The following is a 17,590-nucleotide window of genomic DNA, read 5'->3' on the forward strand; positions in this document are numbered from 1 at the left end:
ACAAGTAAAAAGATCAGTGATTGCCAGGGATTTGTGGATTAGGACAGATGAATAGGCACAAATACAGAGGTTTTTTATCATGTGCATATAATATTCATATCAGCGTAAGAAAGTTTTCTATAAGTGAAATTTTTTAAAATCATATATGGAAATTTAAAAAAAAGTTAGAAAGAAGTGAGAACAGAAAAAAATAATAAATTGAGAAATATTTGTCCCCACAGTATTGTAAATAATCAAGAAGTATTATTCTAATATTCTAAACATGGTTGTACACAGATTCTTTCTTAGTGATATAGTTCACAACCTCCTTCCCGAAAGAAATTGGCATTCATGATAAAATGCTTAGCAACTTTAATATAAAATATGAAGAAATTAAGACCTCTGGGAAACAAACTTTTGCAATGCTCAGATATTCCAGTGCAAAAATAGATCCCATTAGAGACAGCATAAAGTACTTGGAATGAAGAGCCAATGATGAAGAAAAAGCACAAAAACATAGCTTCATCCTAGGGTATAAGAAGAGAGAATACTTAATCCTTATGGAAATAGAAACATTCTATAAAAGGGATGCATTTCTTATAATTATACATTATATAAAAGATAATACATTACTTATCTAAATGACAGTTAAAAGTCCGATAATCTCCATTCTGCCTTCTTTTTGTTTATATTCAGTTTTAAAATGATTATATAACAACTCTTTCTTGATATAAAAACTCCCTATTACAAAAGAAATTCTTTGAAATAGCATGCTAGAGATTTCTTTTTTACAACACTAAAAATAAAATTTGAAAGTCAAGATATGGTGAAAAAAAATTCTAGGAAAACTTTTTAACTCAATGAAATAGTAATTGCAATTTATTAGATGGGTTATCTTCTCCATAGTAAAGACAGAGATTCCAAAATTAGATTTATTAATATAAATGACTTATCCCACAAAATTATTTTGAGGAATAAGTGAAAAACATCACAAATTTATTTATACTGTTGTTCATTCATACTTAATATCTTCTAATTACTAGCATCTATGTTACCTTAGACTATTCAGTACATGTATGTGGAATATATATATATATATGTTATATATACATGTATACATATTGTATATACAAATATATATTTATACCATATATTATAAATATGATATATAATATATAAATATATTTATAACATATTATAATAAATTATATATTTATATTACATATAACATGTTATATATTATAGTAAATATATTATAATAATCTATTTTATGTTACATAATATTTATATTATTTGATGCATATATGTGGAATATATATACATATACATATATACACACATAAACATATTTGAGTATATATATTTTAATGTATCATATATTATCAACATATATATTTTTTTTCTTTGCATTTAGTCTTGTAAATTCAGCTCATCATTCCAGCTGAAAAAGACAGGTTGTTTCCTACCTCAGACACTTAACTTATTACTTCTCTTTACAGATTTGTATAATATGCAAATTTGGTGAACATTACAGCAATGCCATTTGTGATGATATTGAACTAGGTAGGAATAAAAAGAGTATGCCACTAGAGATTACCTCCAGTCAATACCATAATACATTAACTTAAATCCATTTAACTAAATGTTGCTCTATTCGCTGTGAACTGTGTAAGACTGTTGAATCACAGACCTGTACCTCTGAAACAAATAATACATTATATGTTAAAAAAAAAAGAAAATAGTAGGAAGGGAAAAATGAAGGGGGGGACTCAGAGGAGGAGACGAACCATGAGAGACTATGGACTCTGAGAAACAAACTGAGGGTTCCAGAGGGGGGCGGGTGGGGGGATGGGTTAGCCTGGTGATAGGTATTAAAGAGGGCACGTTCTGCATGGAGCACTGGGTGTTATATGCAAACAATGAATCATGGAACACCACATCAAAAACTAAGGATGTAATGTATGGGGATTAACATAATAAAATAAAATAAAATAAAATAAAACAACAAAAAAACTCAAAATAAATGTTGCTCTATTAATCTGATTGGATGGGTGTTTAAGTGTTTCTGCAACGAAAGTTGGAGGACTTGAAAAGGAAAGAATTCAAGCCTTTTTTTCTTTTTTTTAAACCATATTTCCCCGTGATAGACAAAGTGTTTCTTGACTAACTCTTCTTTAGGTCAGTGTTCATACAGTACAGTTCAGGCTGAAAGCTGCTTAGAGGTATGCAGAGGACAGCAACAGAGATGTAATTTTGTAAAAGTTTTTTTTTTTTTTTTTTGCTTTTTTGTAAGTGCAGAGCATCTAATGCTTCTAGTGTCCTCCCATGCAATTTAAAAGAAGGATCTAACATTTGACTTTCTCATTTTACCTGAGCAATCCTAAGTGAGAAATTGGTTCTCATTTCATATAAATAAGTGATGCCATCACAAATGTCAATACTGGGAAAGTTTCTACCTGTCGAGTGCTGAGAAACTTTGACTACAGCCTAGGGCAACAAGAGAGAAGTTCAGGAGTAACACTGCTGGGAATTTCCGTCCAGCAATTTGTTGTCAAATGCATTGATGTGAGGCCCCAAATGACTCAGAAACTGCTTGCTCCAATGACAAGAGCAACAAAGCGCTCATTTCCAATTACCAAGGGGTTTTAAAGTGTAAACTTTATTCCTCCTCTGTCAGCTGCTCAGAAACCTGGAAAGGGAAATCAGCAACATTTCAACACTAAATTGTCCAACGATGTTGCGTGTGTTTATGTAGCATTCTGGACAGTGTACATTTGGTGAACAAAATGTTAATGTAGCATGTTTGAAATACTGTTGTTCCCTGTGTGATGGATTTTGCTTACAATATTAAAATTGTCTTTTTCTGAAATCAGACATTGCATTTAGAGAAATTATTCAAGTGTTATGTAAGCAAGACTTTCCCAACATATTTTTAAAATTGTGATAAAGGCACTTTTAACATAAATCTTGTATCTAGAGAGGAAGCAAATTATTATACTTATAAATCACATGTAGAAAAATGACACACCTAGAACACACTTTAATTTGGTAGTCCAAGAGTTAATTCTGATCTCAAAGTTTTATTTTTAATGTTTTTACTTATTTATTTATTTACTTTATGGGATGATATAACACAAGTGTGATTAGAAAGAGTTGACAGTATTAAAAAAGTTTCTATTTTATATGAGGGCACTTGATAACCCACTTTCTCTGGATAATTTCCATACATACTTCCATCTGCTCCCCAGATCCCTATGGCTCACCATTTCCTATTCATTTCATATGAAAAAATTTCTCACTTACTAACTCATTTAAAGTATTGCCTAATCTCTATAAGATTTAAATCAGTAACACTAATACAGTGCTCTTTAACTCTTCAAATAAAATTTTGAATTTTTATTCATCCTAACAGATGTCAAAGTATAAAGAAGAAATAATATCATGACTCTCATACTAATAGAAAATAAACACATGTCAAAATTTTATTTACCTCATTAATTAATGAAGAGAGTGTCACCAGGAAGTCGCTAACAAGCCACAATAACCCAGTTTTATAGCCCTGGCTTACAGGTGCTGCTTGCCATCAGAAACTAAGGCCAGATGTCCAAACAAGCCCCCATGACCCAGTCTTCACAGGTTTGGTCCAGTTCAGACACCCTGCTAACCCTCGATCATTATCATCTAATTGTAATAATAAAAAACATACCTACCAGTGCCATAACAGATCCAACTGTGCCCATTTAAGGGAATAAAAGAGGTGGCACTCTAAATTGGAGAAGTCATCTCCCCCTTCCACAAAAATACCCAAGGTCAGCTTGCTTACCAGCCCCTTCATTACTCTAACACTGTAAAACCCATACCATGGGACCTAATCAAGGAGACGGTGCCTTTAGCGCTCCCCTTCTCCATTCTCTTGACATTGAATAAATTACCTGCTTGCCAACAAATACTGTTTTGTTATTTGGTTATTTGGCAAATGGTATGAGTAAGGAATGAACTTACTACTCCAATAACAAAAGCAGTAAGTGTGATGACCAGAAAACATTTATATTTATATATTTATATAAATCATTGCAGGATTTCATATAGAGGTGCTAATGTCCACCTGGGACATAAAGTGATATGTCCACCGAACAGCAATCATTCGCATCTCTAACAGGCAAAATCAAATTTAGCATGCAATTTTACTAAGTGTGGGATCTTTAATTAAGAGTTAACATTTTCATTTGTTTTGAGATATTTTCTGATTTCCATTTTAATTCCTTCTTTGACCCATTGGTCATGTTAGGGGCTGAGAGGTGGGAGAATTAAGGAGATGTTGGCCAAAGGGTACAAACTTCCAATTAGAATATGAAAACATTCTGGGGATCTAATGCACAATATTGTGATTATAGTTAATAGTACTGCACTGTATACTTGAAAATTACTAAGAGAGTAAATCTTAAGTGTTCTCACCATAAAAAAGAAATGGTAATTATGTGATGATGGAGGTGTTAACTAGGTCATGGTGGTAATCACATTGCAATAGATAAGAGTATCAAATCAACACACTGTTCACCTTAAAGGTACACAGAGTTATATGTCAGTTATATCTTAGTAAGGCTGGGAAAAACAGAGTTAACAGTGAACTTTACTAAAAACATACATCTAGAATTATACATAACCTTGAGTGAGTGTATCCCTTATATAACATCAAAAGAACAGAGCAAGGAAATATATGTGCCCATATAAGATTTTCGGTTTTTTTGGACACAAATTAGGAAAGTGATTTTCAGAGAAGTCTTGAATAATAAGAGACAAAGCACTGTAATTAGAATCTGTATTTATTGGCTTGAATTTCTGTGACCTTGCCAGTACACAGAACTGAATGCTAAGCGACTTCTTGGTGTAAAATAAGGGTTTGAGTAATTTTTCCAAGTAGAGGAGAAATGTTTGCAAATTAATTTCTTTTTTTAAAGATTTATTTATTTAATAGAGAGAGAGCGAGAGATGGGGAGGGGCAAAAGGAGAGGGAGAGAGAGAATCTCAAGCAGACTCCACAACCAGGGCGGAGCCCAATGCAGGGCTCAATCTCACAACCAGGGATCATGACCAGAGCCAAAATCAAGAGTCAGATGCTTAACTGACTGAGCCACCTAGCTGCCTGTGCAAATTAATTTCTTAAAAATTATAGTGCTTTCTGTTATAACTATCATTCCTTTATGAAATGATTTTTATCTTTGATCCAATTACAGGATGTTTTCTAGGACACCACATTACATTTAGTAGTGGTGTTACCTTAGGCTCTTAGTTTCTCAGGCTTCCCTGATTTCGATGACCTTGACAGTTTTCAGGAGTCCCGGTTAAGTATTTTGTAGAATGTCCTTCTATTAAGATTTATTTCATGGTTTTCTCATGGTTAGCCTGGGGTTTATGGGATTTGGGGAGGAACATCACAGAGTTAAAGGCCATTGTCATCAAACCATATCAAAGGTATATGCAGGCAACATCCCTATCACTGTTGCTGCTAATCTTGATCATCTGGCTGAGGTAGTTCTCAGCAGGTTTCACTTTAAAGTTACACCTCCCCTCCCCATTTTCCATATGGTATTCTTTGGAAAGAAGTCACTATTCTCAGCCAACACTTAAGGAGTGGGTAGTGATGTTCTACCTCCTTGAGCAGAGTATCTAGATAATATATTTGGAATTATTTTACATGGGAGATCTGCCTATTGTCTCACATTTATTTATCTATTCAGTAATTTTTCAGTAATTTATATCAGCATAGACTTAATGCATATTTATTTTGTACTTTGGTTATATTCTCATACTCATTTATTTTGTTGCATAAATTGTTCCAGTTTTGGCCATTGAGAGCTCTTTCAGTTGGTTTCTCTATCCCTTTTCCACACCCTTACCAATGTTTGTTTGTCTGTTTGAGCATGTCCTTACTTGGCATTACAAGGTGCTCCACACTCAACTTACATACTTCTTGCTCAGATGTGGATTTATTGGAGAATGCTATTAGAAACCAAGATCCTGCTTGTGCTTATGAATCCTTTTATAGACATTTCCACAAATATTTTTATATGTAGCCATCTGTATCTATAGTAAGCTAAACATGAGTTTATATCAGTGTCTTTAACTAATCCATCATTGCAGGGATCATTCTAGCTTCTTCACTTTTTTTATTGGTAAATTCCCAGACAACAATGATAAATTTGACCCTTACCCTTTGCCACACATTTACTTATTTGTTCAATTCCAGTACACGTGAAGAACAGTATCAGAATTGTAATCCATACCTCTTTGGGATTCAACTTTCCTCAACTACAGTGCAGTCAGTGCTTAGGGGCAGCTATGCTTTTGTTCCTTTAGTCTTACAGACTCTACTCATTTCCAAAATTACCATTTCTCTTCCATTCCCTCCAGTGAAGATGTTTCATACATTTGTAAAACAGATTCTTTTGTCACAAGCTGTAATCCATCCTGAGATTCTCTAATCCTCTAAATGATTTTTTTAATTTGTATATTTTAGAGCTCATTTTTTGTGAAGCAAAGTTCAATGGGTTCTAATGAATAGTGACATGTTTCACCTTTACATTTTCATATAGAAGAGTTTATCATCTTAAAAATTCCATGTGTTTCATTTATTTATCCCCATTCCCAATCCCCTAGCAATCACTTATCTGTTTACTATCTTAATAGGTTTGGCTTTTTTCAGAATGTCATGTAATTGAAATAATGCAGTATGCACCCTCTGCAGACTGGCTTCTTTTGTTTAGTAACATGCATCTAAGAACAATTTATGTCTTTTTGTGGCATGATACCTCTTTTTTTCCATTATTGAATAATATTTGATTATATGGATGTACCACAATTTGAGTAATACAAACTGAGTGTGAAAATTAACGGTAATATAAGTAGGAGTTAGGCTATGTTTAATGTTTTCTGTACCTAAAGTTTACAAAGGTTAACGATTTGTCCAGTCTCCTTGTTTTTCTCTCCCATGTTGGCTTTGGGATAACCTAAGAACGCCCTCAGAAAGAGTCCACATCTTGCATCTCTTTCAGCTGTCATCCACTGTTCATTACGACATTGTAGCCCTGTTGGTGTGGTGGTAAGGTGTATGGCATGAAGAAACAATTCTTTAATTTTTCAATTTAATTTCAGATTTTTGTGGGCTTGTGTTTTAGGCTTGAGACCTTCAAAAGTGTTACTCTAGTGCTCTTTTTCCTCCTACCCTTACCCCCATCCCTTCCTGCAGTAGTCACCATCTGTTTTCTCTTCCTGCCTCCTGACAACTATGTAGATGGAAAGACTAAATGGAGTAGAGGAAGGCTCTCTCACCTAGGTTAAGGCTCTGCAGCATTGCTTCCTCTGGAGAGTAGGCTTCCAATCTGGGGAAGTCTCTGGGTATATTTCACTGTGATCACTCTTCCCCTCCTATCAGACGAGATCGGGCGCGTTCAGGGTGGTATGGCCGTAGACTCTTCCCCTCCTATCAGAGCCACAAGGGGATCCTTCTCAGATTTTCACTGAACATGTTCAGAATCCTAAAGATAAATTTCACTAATAAGTGGGGGGCTCTGTAAGACTTCAACCTCACTGGGGTTCTCACTCTCATGCAAGTCCACATTCAATCTCTAGCAAGTCATCAAAATGACCATTCAAGTGTTCCTACCTGCTTATAGTCCCAGAGGTTTCTGCTTCAGGTAAGCCAATCTTAGCTGTATTTCTGTATTCACCTGTCTCCAGATTTCTGGGTGGTAGTTTGTCCCACAATTTCTCTTCTTTGATGGATCCCAGAAAGGTAATTAGTTTTTAGTTTTCTCAGTGTAAGATTGGGAGTTCTGACTTTTAAACTCTTTATATTTTAATGTTAAAACTGGGTATTAAAGAGGGAACATACTAAATGGAGCACTGGGTGCTATACACAAACAATGAATCATGGAACACTACATCAAAAACTAATGATGTACTGTATGGTGATTAAAATAACATATTAAATAAAAAAAAAGAAAGAAAAACTGAATATCCTACATGTTCTCTTTTCTAATTTTTAAAAAATGTATTATTGAAGTATAGTTGACATACAATGTTATATCAGTTTCAGGTGGACAACATAGTGATTTGACAATTTTATACATTATTCAATGCTTACAATGATAAGTATAGTTTCCATCTGTCACCATGCAATAACAATAATATTGGGGTGCCTGGGTGGCACAGTCGGTTAAGTGTTCAACTCTTGATCTCAGGATCTTGAGACCAAGCCCTGCATCAGGCTCTGTGCTCAGTGTGGAGCCTGCCTAAGATTCTCTCTCTCTCTCCTTCTGCCCCTTATCCACCAGCCCCCCAAGGCACACACACTCTCTCTCTCTCAAAAAAAATATTGATTATATTCCCTATTCTGGGCTTTTAATCTTCATGACTTATTTATTTTGTAACTGGAATTTTGTACCTTTTAATCCCCTTCCTCTAGTTCACCCATCCCCTCACTCACCTCCCCTCTGGCAACCACCAATTTGTTCTGTATTTAGGAGTCTCTGTTTCTTGTTTATTTCTTCATTTGTTTTATTTGATAGCATCTTCTCTCTCTTTTTTTTTAAATATTACCTGAAAACTAACATATTCTCTTTTCCTCTTTTTTCTGTTTTTCCATATTCTCATTTCTCCTTTCACCACTTGCTCTTCCCCACTTTAAAGGAAAATGCCATACCTATCATTAGTCCTGACTTACTATAATACATTGCTCCAGATATGAAACAAAACAAAACAAACAAAAACAGGCACTGAAAACAAAGAGCTAAACATGAATATTAATGTCAGCAATGTTGTCTTCCATCCAGGCCTCATAATGCCTTCCTTCCACCTTAATCCATCTGTTGAAGAAGTACAATTACAATGAACTACATTTTATGGTTAAATATAATTTTTGAAAATTTATAAAACATATCTTTTCTGAATTGAAACAACTTAAATCAAAGGGAATTTAACATTTAGAGTTTTATAGGTATAAGAAATTCTTAAAATACAATTTTTAATAGGGGCACCTGGGTGTCTCGGTCGGTTAAGCAGCTGCCTTTGACTCAGGTCATGCTCCCGGGGTTCTGGGATCGAGCCCCACTTTGGGCTCCCTGCTGGATGGGCAGCCTGCTTCTCCCTCTCTACTGCTTGTGCTCTCTCACTCTCTTGCTCTAAATAAATAAATAAAATCCTTAAAAAGAAATTTTTAAAAATACACATTTGTATACAGTGGAGTAGGCTAGATGATCAAGTAAAGATATTGCATAACATATAATACATTGAGATAAAATTCCATAGGAAACGTAGAATTGAAGTTATTTCAATGAGAAACACAGACAAGGAAAATTTTTTCAACTATTAGAGATTATTAATTTATTTTAATTACTACAGGCCTCAAATTACTATGGCATTTATGTTCTGTTAGATACTCCTAAAAGAGCAATGTAACATTTTATGCAAAATTACCACCATTTAGAATTGCCCAGACACTGTGTCATGTGCAACCATATAATCTTATGACAAATTTTTAAATGTCTATTTAAAAATATTAAGAAGATAGTATTTCAAATATATTTTATGGTTATAGGTAAAAGAAAGGGCAAAAGATTATGGATGTCATTAGAATTTGTTAAGGTTAGAATTAGTCAAAGTTCTTCATGTATTTTGGATATTAGCCACTTATTGGATATACCATTTGCAAATATCTTTTACCATTCATTTGGTTGCCTTGTCATTTTGTTGATGGTTTCCTCGACTGTGAAAAAGCTTTTTATTTTGGTGTAGTCCTAATAGCTTAATTTTGCTTTTGTTTTTCTTGCCTGAGGAGTTTTTCTTGCCTAACAATTTCTATAATTAGAAAAATGTTTCTATAATCAATGCCAAAGAAATTACTGCTTATGTTTTATTCTAGGAGTTTTATGGTCTCAGGTCTCACTTTAAAGTTTTTAAATTCATTTTGAGTTTATTTTTTATTTGGTGTAAAAAAGTGGTCTGGTTTCTTTCAATGTAGCTGTTCAGATTTCCCAACACCATTTGTTGAATAGACTGTCTTTTCCCCATTTTATATTCTTGCCTCCTTTGTCATAGATTAATTGACCATGTGAGTGTTGGTTTATTTCTGAGCTCTATATTCTGTTCCATTGATCTTTGTGTCTATTTTTGTGCTGATACCATACTGTTTTGATTATTATAGTTTTGTAGTGTATCTGGAAATCTGGGATTGTGGTACCTCCAGCTTTGTTCTTTCTTGCTTGTTCTGGCTATTCACAATATATAAAGAACTTAAATAACTCAACACCAAAAAGGCAAATAATGCAATGAAAAATGGGCAGAGAACCTAAAGAGACATTTTTCCAAAGAAGACACACAGGTGGCCAACAGACTCATGAAAAGATGCTTAACATCACTCATCGTTAGGGAAATGCAAATCAAAACCACAATGAGATATCACCTTATACCTGTCAGAATGGCTAGGATCAAAGAAAATAGAAAAACAGGTGTTGGTGAGGATGTGGAGAAAAAGGAACCCTCCTGCACCATTGGTAGGAATGTAAACTGTTGCAGCCACTGTGAAAAACAGTGTGGAGCTTTCTCAAAAAATTGAAAATAGAAATAACCATATGATCCACTAATTCCACTACTGGGTATTTACTCAAAGGAAATGAAGACACTAATTTGAAAAATATATAAGCACCCCTATGTGTATGGCTGCATTATTTACAATAGCCAAGATATGGAAGCCATCCAAGTGCCCATTGATAGATGAATGGAAAAAGATGTGGTATAATGGAATATTAACTCAGTCATAAAAAAAGAATGAGATCTTGCCATTTGCAAGAACATGGGTGGATGTAGAGGGTATAATGCTAAGTGAAATAAGTCCATCAGAGAAAGACAAATACCATATGATTTCATATATATGTAGAATCTAAAACAAAGTAAACAGACAGAAAACAGACTTAAATACAGAGAACAAATGGGTCATTGCCGGAGAGGAGATGGGTGGGGGGAATGGATGAAACAGATAAAGGGGATGAAGAACATACTATTTTGGTGAGCACTGAGTAATGTATAGAAATGTTGAATCATTATATTGTACACCTAAAACTCATATAACACTGTGTGTTAATTATACTTCAATTAAAAAAATGACAAAAAGAAAAAAAAGAATCAGAGTCCAAAGATTGCTAATCTCATGCTTTTGGAGATCAACTCCAAGATATTTATAGAAAATTCAGCAAGCAATCTTCTGTTGATGATAACTCTAATGGGACAGAAATATTAAGAAATAAATAGTAAGTTGATGCAATGCTGGGCTGGCAACAGATGGTTTGATATATTTGAGTGGTACATATCCTCTAGATGCCAGGCCCTGCTACTTCCATTCATTCTGTAGTCCTTGCAACTCCATGTGTAGTCTATAGACCACATGAATTAGTATTGCTTAGAAGCATGTGAAAACCTCAGGTCCCAATCCAGGTGATGTGTACACACAATAAAGTTTGAAATAGAGGCATTAATTCCCTCCCTCCCTCTTTCTATCCTTCCTTCCTTCCTTCCTTCCTCCCTCCCTCCCTCCCTTTCTCCATCTCTCTCTCTCTCCTTTCTTTCTCTGTCTCTCTCCACTCAAATATAAAATTCATGTAGGCAAATGTTCTGTCTGCTTCATTCACTGTTCCATCCACTCCAGGGAATAAGACAGTGTCTGCTACATGGTAGGTGTTCTATAATGATTTGTTAGAATAGATAATTTCATAAAAAGAAGTCCAAATGTAGGCAATTATGCTTTGGCAAAGTCAGCAGCCCCACAGTGGATTCAGATATATTTTTTTTCCCCATCTTGTTGCTTTGCCATTCCCAACAAACTGCCTTTCTCATAAATCTTATTTCCTTGGGATTATAAATTGACCTCAGGATCACCTAACATCCTCCTACATTATTATTCAAACACTTAAATGTAACCTGCTACCTATTTTTGTATAGCTTGCAAGTGAAGAATGGTTTTAACAATTTAAATGGTTGAAAAAAGTTTTACTATTTCATAACATATGAAAATTATAGACATTCAGATTTGAATATAGGTTGTGTGTTGAACTGTATCCCTCAAAGCTGTTAAAGCCTCAATCCCTGTAGTATGAATGTGTCCTTATTTGGAAACAGTGTCTTCACAGATGTAATTAGTTAAGATGAGATCATATTGAATTAGGGTGGGTCCCAAATTTGAGGACTCATCTTAAAGAAGAGGGAGATTTGGAGACACAGACACACACGGAGGGGAGAGAGGAGTGTGAAGATGGAGGCAGAGATTGGAGCGAAGGAGGCACAGCGCAAACACCAAGGATTGCAAGGCAACCACGAGAAGCTAAGAGACAGCCAAGACAGGACTCTTCCATAGAGCTTTCTGAAGGAGCAGGAACTTTGCTGGCACTTTGAATTCAGACTTCTGGCCTCCAGAACTGAGAGAGAATAAATTTATGTTGCTTTAAGGCACCCAATTTATGATAATCTGCTGAGGCAGCCCCAGAAAATGAATGCAGTATCCATAAATAAAGTCTTATTGGAACCCAGCCATGTTCACTCACTCACCTATTGTACATGGTTACTTTCACATGGCAACGACAGATTTGACTAATAACAGAGAAAGTCTGACCTGTAAAGGCTGAAATACTTACTTCTTGACCCTTTCCAGAAAAAGGATGAAGGTCCCCGGTTTAGAGTTTAGCATCATGATTCATCCCTCAGGTGTGGGGCCACATTTCCTGAAGCACATGATACCTCAAAGGGGAAGAACAAATTCTGTATTGTTTTGGGTATGAGAGCAGCTTGAGGGTTGGTGTGCATGCAAATAGCAGAGTATTTCCTCACAAATAACAAGCATGATATGCATTTCTACTGCTACAAAATTACCTCTCCATCAGGAAATTGTATATTTTCTCAGAATTCTTTCTACTTTTACAGTTATAAATTAATTTTTAATAGCATCACCACACACACACATACACACACACACACACACAATTCCCTTTGACCCATGTTGGATATGGGCAAGCAGGAATAATGTTGATTAAAAGTGATTGCAGAAGCACAAACAACATAAACCTCTTTCGAGTTATACAGAAGGTCCAAGATCCTGCTTCTTGACTCATGTCATTGCTAATCATTTCACAGAGACCTGGAAGCCACAGCACAGACCGTGAAATATCATATCAATTACCTGAAGAATGAAATACCAAGCGTGAGGTATTTGCCTCCCGCGCTTATCCTAGAACTGACCAACAATTGAGAATGTAATAGAGATGGGCAGAATGCCAAGCCTGGGAATCACCTCAAGCTTTCCCAAAAAGCTGGATGTTCAGAGTGATTATCCTCTCCCAATTATAGATGTGACATGGAGCAGAGTTTTCAGGTTCTGTTTCTGCCATTAATTGCCTTCAATTAAAACAACTAGCAAATGCGGTAAAATTGTATTTATAAATTTATCCATTAGTTTTAAAAGAAATCATGTTCTTGAAAGGCAGCAATAGTGGAAAGTAAAAAAAGGGCCTCCAATTGGACCATTATCACTCAATTGGAACTGAATTGTGAGTCGATTCTCCAAGAATCTGTGGCATTACTACATGTCCAAGTATTAAAAGACAGGCGCTCTTGATATATTTTCAGGAAAATTTGTGGAGACATACAAGCTCTGGAGAGATAAGAATAGGGAATTCTTCTTAAGAAAAAGTGTGTACATTCCTGGATACATTAAGATAAAGGCAGTGACTTCCACTAGAGAGATTTAGAGACGTCCCTTCCTGAAGATATTCCATGATGCTAAAAATTACCTCTCTTTCTGTGGAAAAGAGGATGGGCAGGTATGGACAGGTTTGTCAGTAGCCCATATAGAGGGTCAGAGATTACAAAACTTGGGTTTCCTCTCCTATGCCTCATCCTCACTGTGACTCACTGTGGAAACTGGGATTCGGGGAGCCAGCCTTGCTGTGCCAGTCTGGCTGCTCCTTTCACTACAAGTAATAAACTTTGTGTCTGACTCAGAAGTCTCCTCTGTTTTATGTGTAAGTACACAGCTTGTGGTAGGCTGACTTAGCTTGAAGATAGAGTACAAGTTTAGGCTTTTCACAATACCTGACTTTATTTTTAAAATTGCATTTTCTGATTAAGAGCATAATATGTGTTCATATGTTTACTGAAGAAAATTTGGAAAATTAAAAATATACAAATGTACAATATAAAATGATTACAAACCTTTTTTCTTCCATCTTTTCTTTGTTAGAGCATTTTTTTATTTGCTATGGTTTATAAAATATACATTTTTTTCCTAAGTTCTACAACAGCTTTTTTTTGTTTTTTAAGATCTTATTTATTTATTTGACAGAGAGAGAGACAGCGAGAGAGGGAACACAAGCAGGGGGAGTGGGAGCGGGAGAAGCGGGCTTCCCGCCGAGCAGGGAGCCCGATGCGGGGCTCGATCCCAGGACCCTGGGATCATGACCTGAGCCGAAGGCAGATGCTTAACAACTGAGCAACCCAGGCGTCCCTTAGATTTTATTTATTTATTTATTTGACAGAGAGAGAGAGAGAGAGCACAAGCAGGGAGAGCGGGAGATGGAGAAGCAAGCTTCTCGCCGAGCAGGGAGCCCAATGTGGGGCTCCATCCCAGGATCCTGGGATCGTAACCCAAGCTGAAGGCACATGCTTAATGACTGAGGCCCCAGGCGCCCCGTTCCACAACAGCTTAACATGGAGTCCCTTATGTAAATAGATTCGTTGGTCACCAAACATACTCTTACTTATTTTTTAATTATTATTTTCATGTATTATTGTTTCTTGTTTATTCATTTCTCACTTGTCTGGAAATAATTTTTAGAGGAATGTTCATTGATTTGAAAATATCTTCTTTATTTTCTCCAACGTCATACGCAGTCTATTGTATCCTAGACCATATTTTACATTGCAGTCATGGTTTTAATGTCTCTTGAAGTAAAATGTAGGGCAGAAGTATAAAGTCAGCCTGATTTTTTTTCTCTTTTGTCTAGATGACAAAGGATTATTTTTTTTTCCTTTGTCCTCCAGGATTTTAACTAGAATAGATCTCATTGATGCTAATTCTATCCATTTATTCATAGACACCATGCAACTTTTCAATATTTTGGTTCTTTTTTTCTAAAGGTTTTTGTATAATTCCCTTTTTCCATTTTTCCATTCTCTTCATCAGAAACACTAATTAAGGGGTTCCTGGTGGCTTGGTCAGTTAACCATTGACTCTTGATTTTGGGTCAGGTCCTGTTCTCAGGGTTCTGCGATTGAGCCCCCCCCCCTCAGGCTCCACACCCAGCTTCTCTCTCTCCCTTTCCCTCTGCGCCTCCTGTCCTCCCCGCAAAAAAAAGAAAAAAAAAGAAACACTAATTAAGAAATATGGGGCTCAAACATCACATTTCATAGCTATTATTTTCTCTATAAGCCTAACAATGCAATCATTCCTAAAATATTTGCTCACTTTATAAAATCCAATTTTTCTACCTTTGTTATTGTTTTCAGCATTGTTTCCTTTCTTTAAGCTGCTTTGCATGTGGAGCACTTGTGTGATGATTTATCTTTGTTCTTCACTCTTTCCTTGAATGCTGTCAGTTCTTGTTTCACTTCTTTATGTTGTCTTGTGCTCTTTTCCACCACTGTGAAATATGTGTCTCTTTATTGAGTTGCTTAATGCATAGTAATGTGTTTAGTCACACTTTTTATTTGCTTACCTAGTTGCAGGTTTTGGGGGGGAGGGGGGAGGGAAGTTGTTGAGTATTCTTTATCTGACTTATTTTTTCCTGATTCTTTCACCTTTGTTTTTTTAGCATATTATTCCACGATACCAAGTGTTGTTCAGGTAAGTCCCATCACCAGCTGGAGCTGCTGTCCTTTTGGTTTCCAAAAGAAATGGTTGGACTTATATTTTAGGTTACATCACCTAATTTTAAATTTATTTTTTTATTTTAAATTTTTATATTTTTAAGTTTTTATTTAAATTCCAGTTAGTTAAAATACAGTGTAATATTAGTTTCATGTGTACAATATAGTAATTCAAAAGTTCCATACATCACCTGGTGCTCATCCCAACACATGCACTCCTTAATCTCCATCACCTGTTTCACCCATCCTCCCACCCACCTCCCCTCTGGTTACTATCTGTTTGTTCTTGCTAGTGAAGAGTCTGTTTTTTTGGTTTGCCTCTTTTGAAAAACTGACTTACAAATTATCTTTGAATTCCATAGTAAACAGTATTCATTCTTCATGTCTTGCCACTTCAACACTTCATATAAATTGCATTTGACAATATTTATAATTTAGGATTATTGATGATATTTGTATTCTTATTTATTATTATTGTTTAGAGGTAATTGTCAGGAAGGAAGAAAATTAAATCTCTTTCTGTTACCTTAGAACCATTTATTTTATAAATGGCTATCCAGAAGTGCTCTTCTTCCTAGTCTAATGATTTTCCATTGATTATCTTTAGTTTTCCCAGTAGATAATCATCCCAAAATAAAACATTTGGTATCCCTTTTACAAAGTTATACTACATAGTATGTCTAAAATGCATGCAAACAAATATTTTATCTTCAATTCATGATGCAGTTTCCAGGAATTCTTAGTAACTAAAATCATGGTCTGTCTATAAGTATACTTATACATCAAAGTTTCTGTGTTATTAATCCAATGGAACTTTCAATTTGTATTTATGTTTATTCTTGTCTAGAAAATATATCTTCCCCACAAAGAGTCCACTTTATATTTATATATGTTCAGTCATTGGAATTAGAGGTGAACCATTAATAATTCATGCTTTGTGTAGAATTAGTATAATAGGATTCTGACATTTACTGTCTAAACCTATTATGCTTGAAAATGTCTTGCATACATTGTGCACCATGACCCAATGATTTCACCACAAGAAAAAAAAAAAGATAAAAGCTTTTAGTTTTTAAGCTCTGGCTACATAAATGGATAGAGAGCTTGAATATATGACACAGCAATGTTAGAATATTCTAGGGATTCTGAGATCTTTCATAAATTAAAAATGCTGTATGTGACTTATGGTACTTTCATTTGATTGCGGAAGGATACACTAACCCACTTAACATGATATAGTAGAGTTATATATTGTATAAAAGTCACTCCATTATCAAGGCTGTTAAAACATCCATTGGCAGTGGTGATTTAGTTGTTTGAATAAAGTGAATTTGGTTCAATCAATCATTTTTTTTTCTTTTTTATTTTATTTTATTTTATTTTAATAAAGATTTTTATTTATTTATTTGAGAGAGAGAGAATGAGAGAGCACATGAGAGGGGGGAGGGTCAGAGGGAGAAGCAGGCTCCCCGCCGAGCAGGGAGCCCGATGCGGGACTCGATCCCAGGACTCCAGGATCATGACCTGAGCCGAAGGCAGTCGCTTAACCAACTGAGCCACCCAGGCGCCCCTAAACGTAATTCTTTTAAAAGTGATAGCACGCATCGGTCTTATGTAATTCACAAATGAGGGACAATGCAGGATGACAAAGCTGGTTCAAAAGAGAACACGAGAAACAGGGATGTTTACAGTATGTAGGAAAAAC

The sequence above is a fragment of the Leptonychotes weddellii genome, chromosome 6 (genome assembly GCF_054177405.1).
Source record: "Leptonychotes weddellii isolate Sample4059 chromosome 6, ASM5417740v2, whole genome shotgun sequence".
Classification (NCBI taxonomy): domain Eukaryota; kingdom Metazoa; phylum Chordata; class Mammalia; order Carnivora; family Phocidae; genus Leptonychotes; species Leptonychotes weddellii.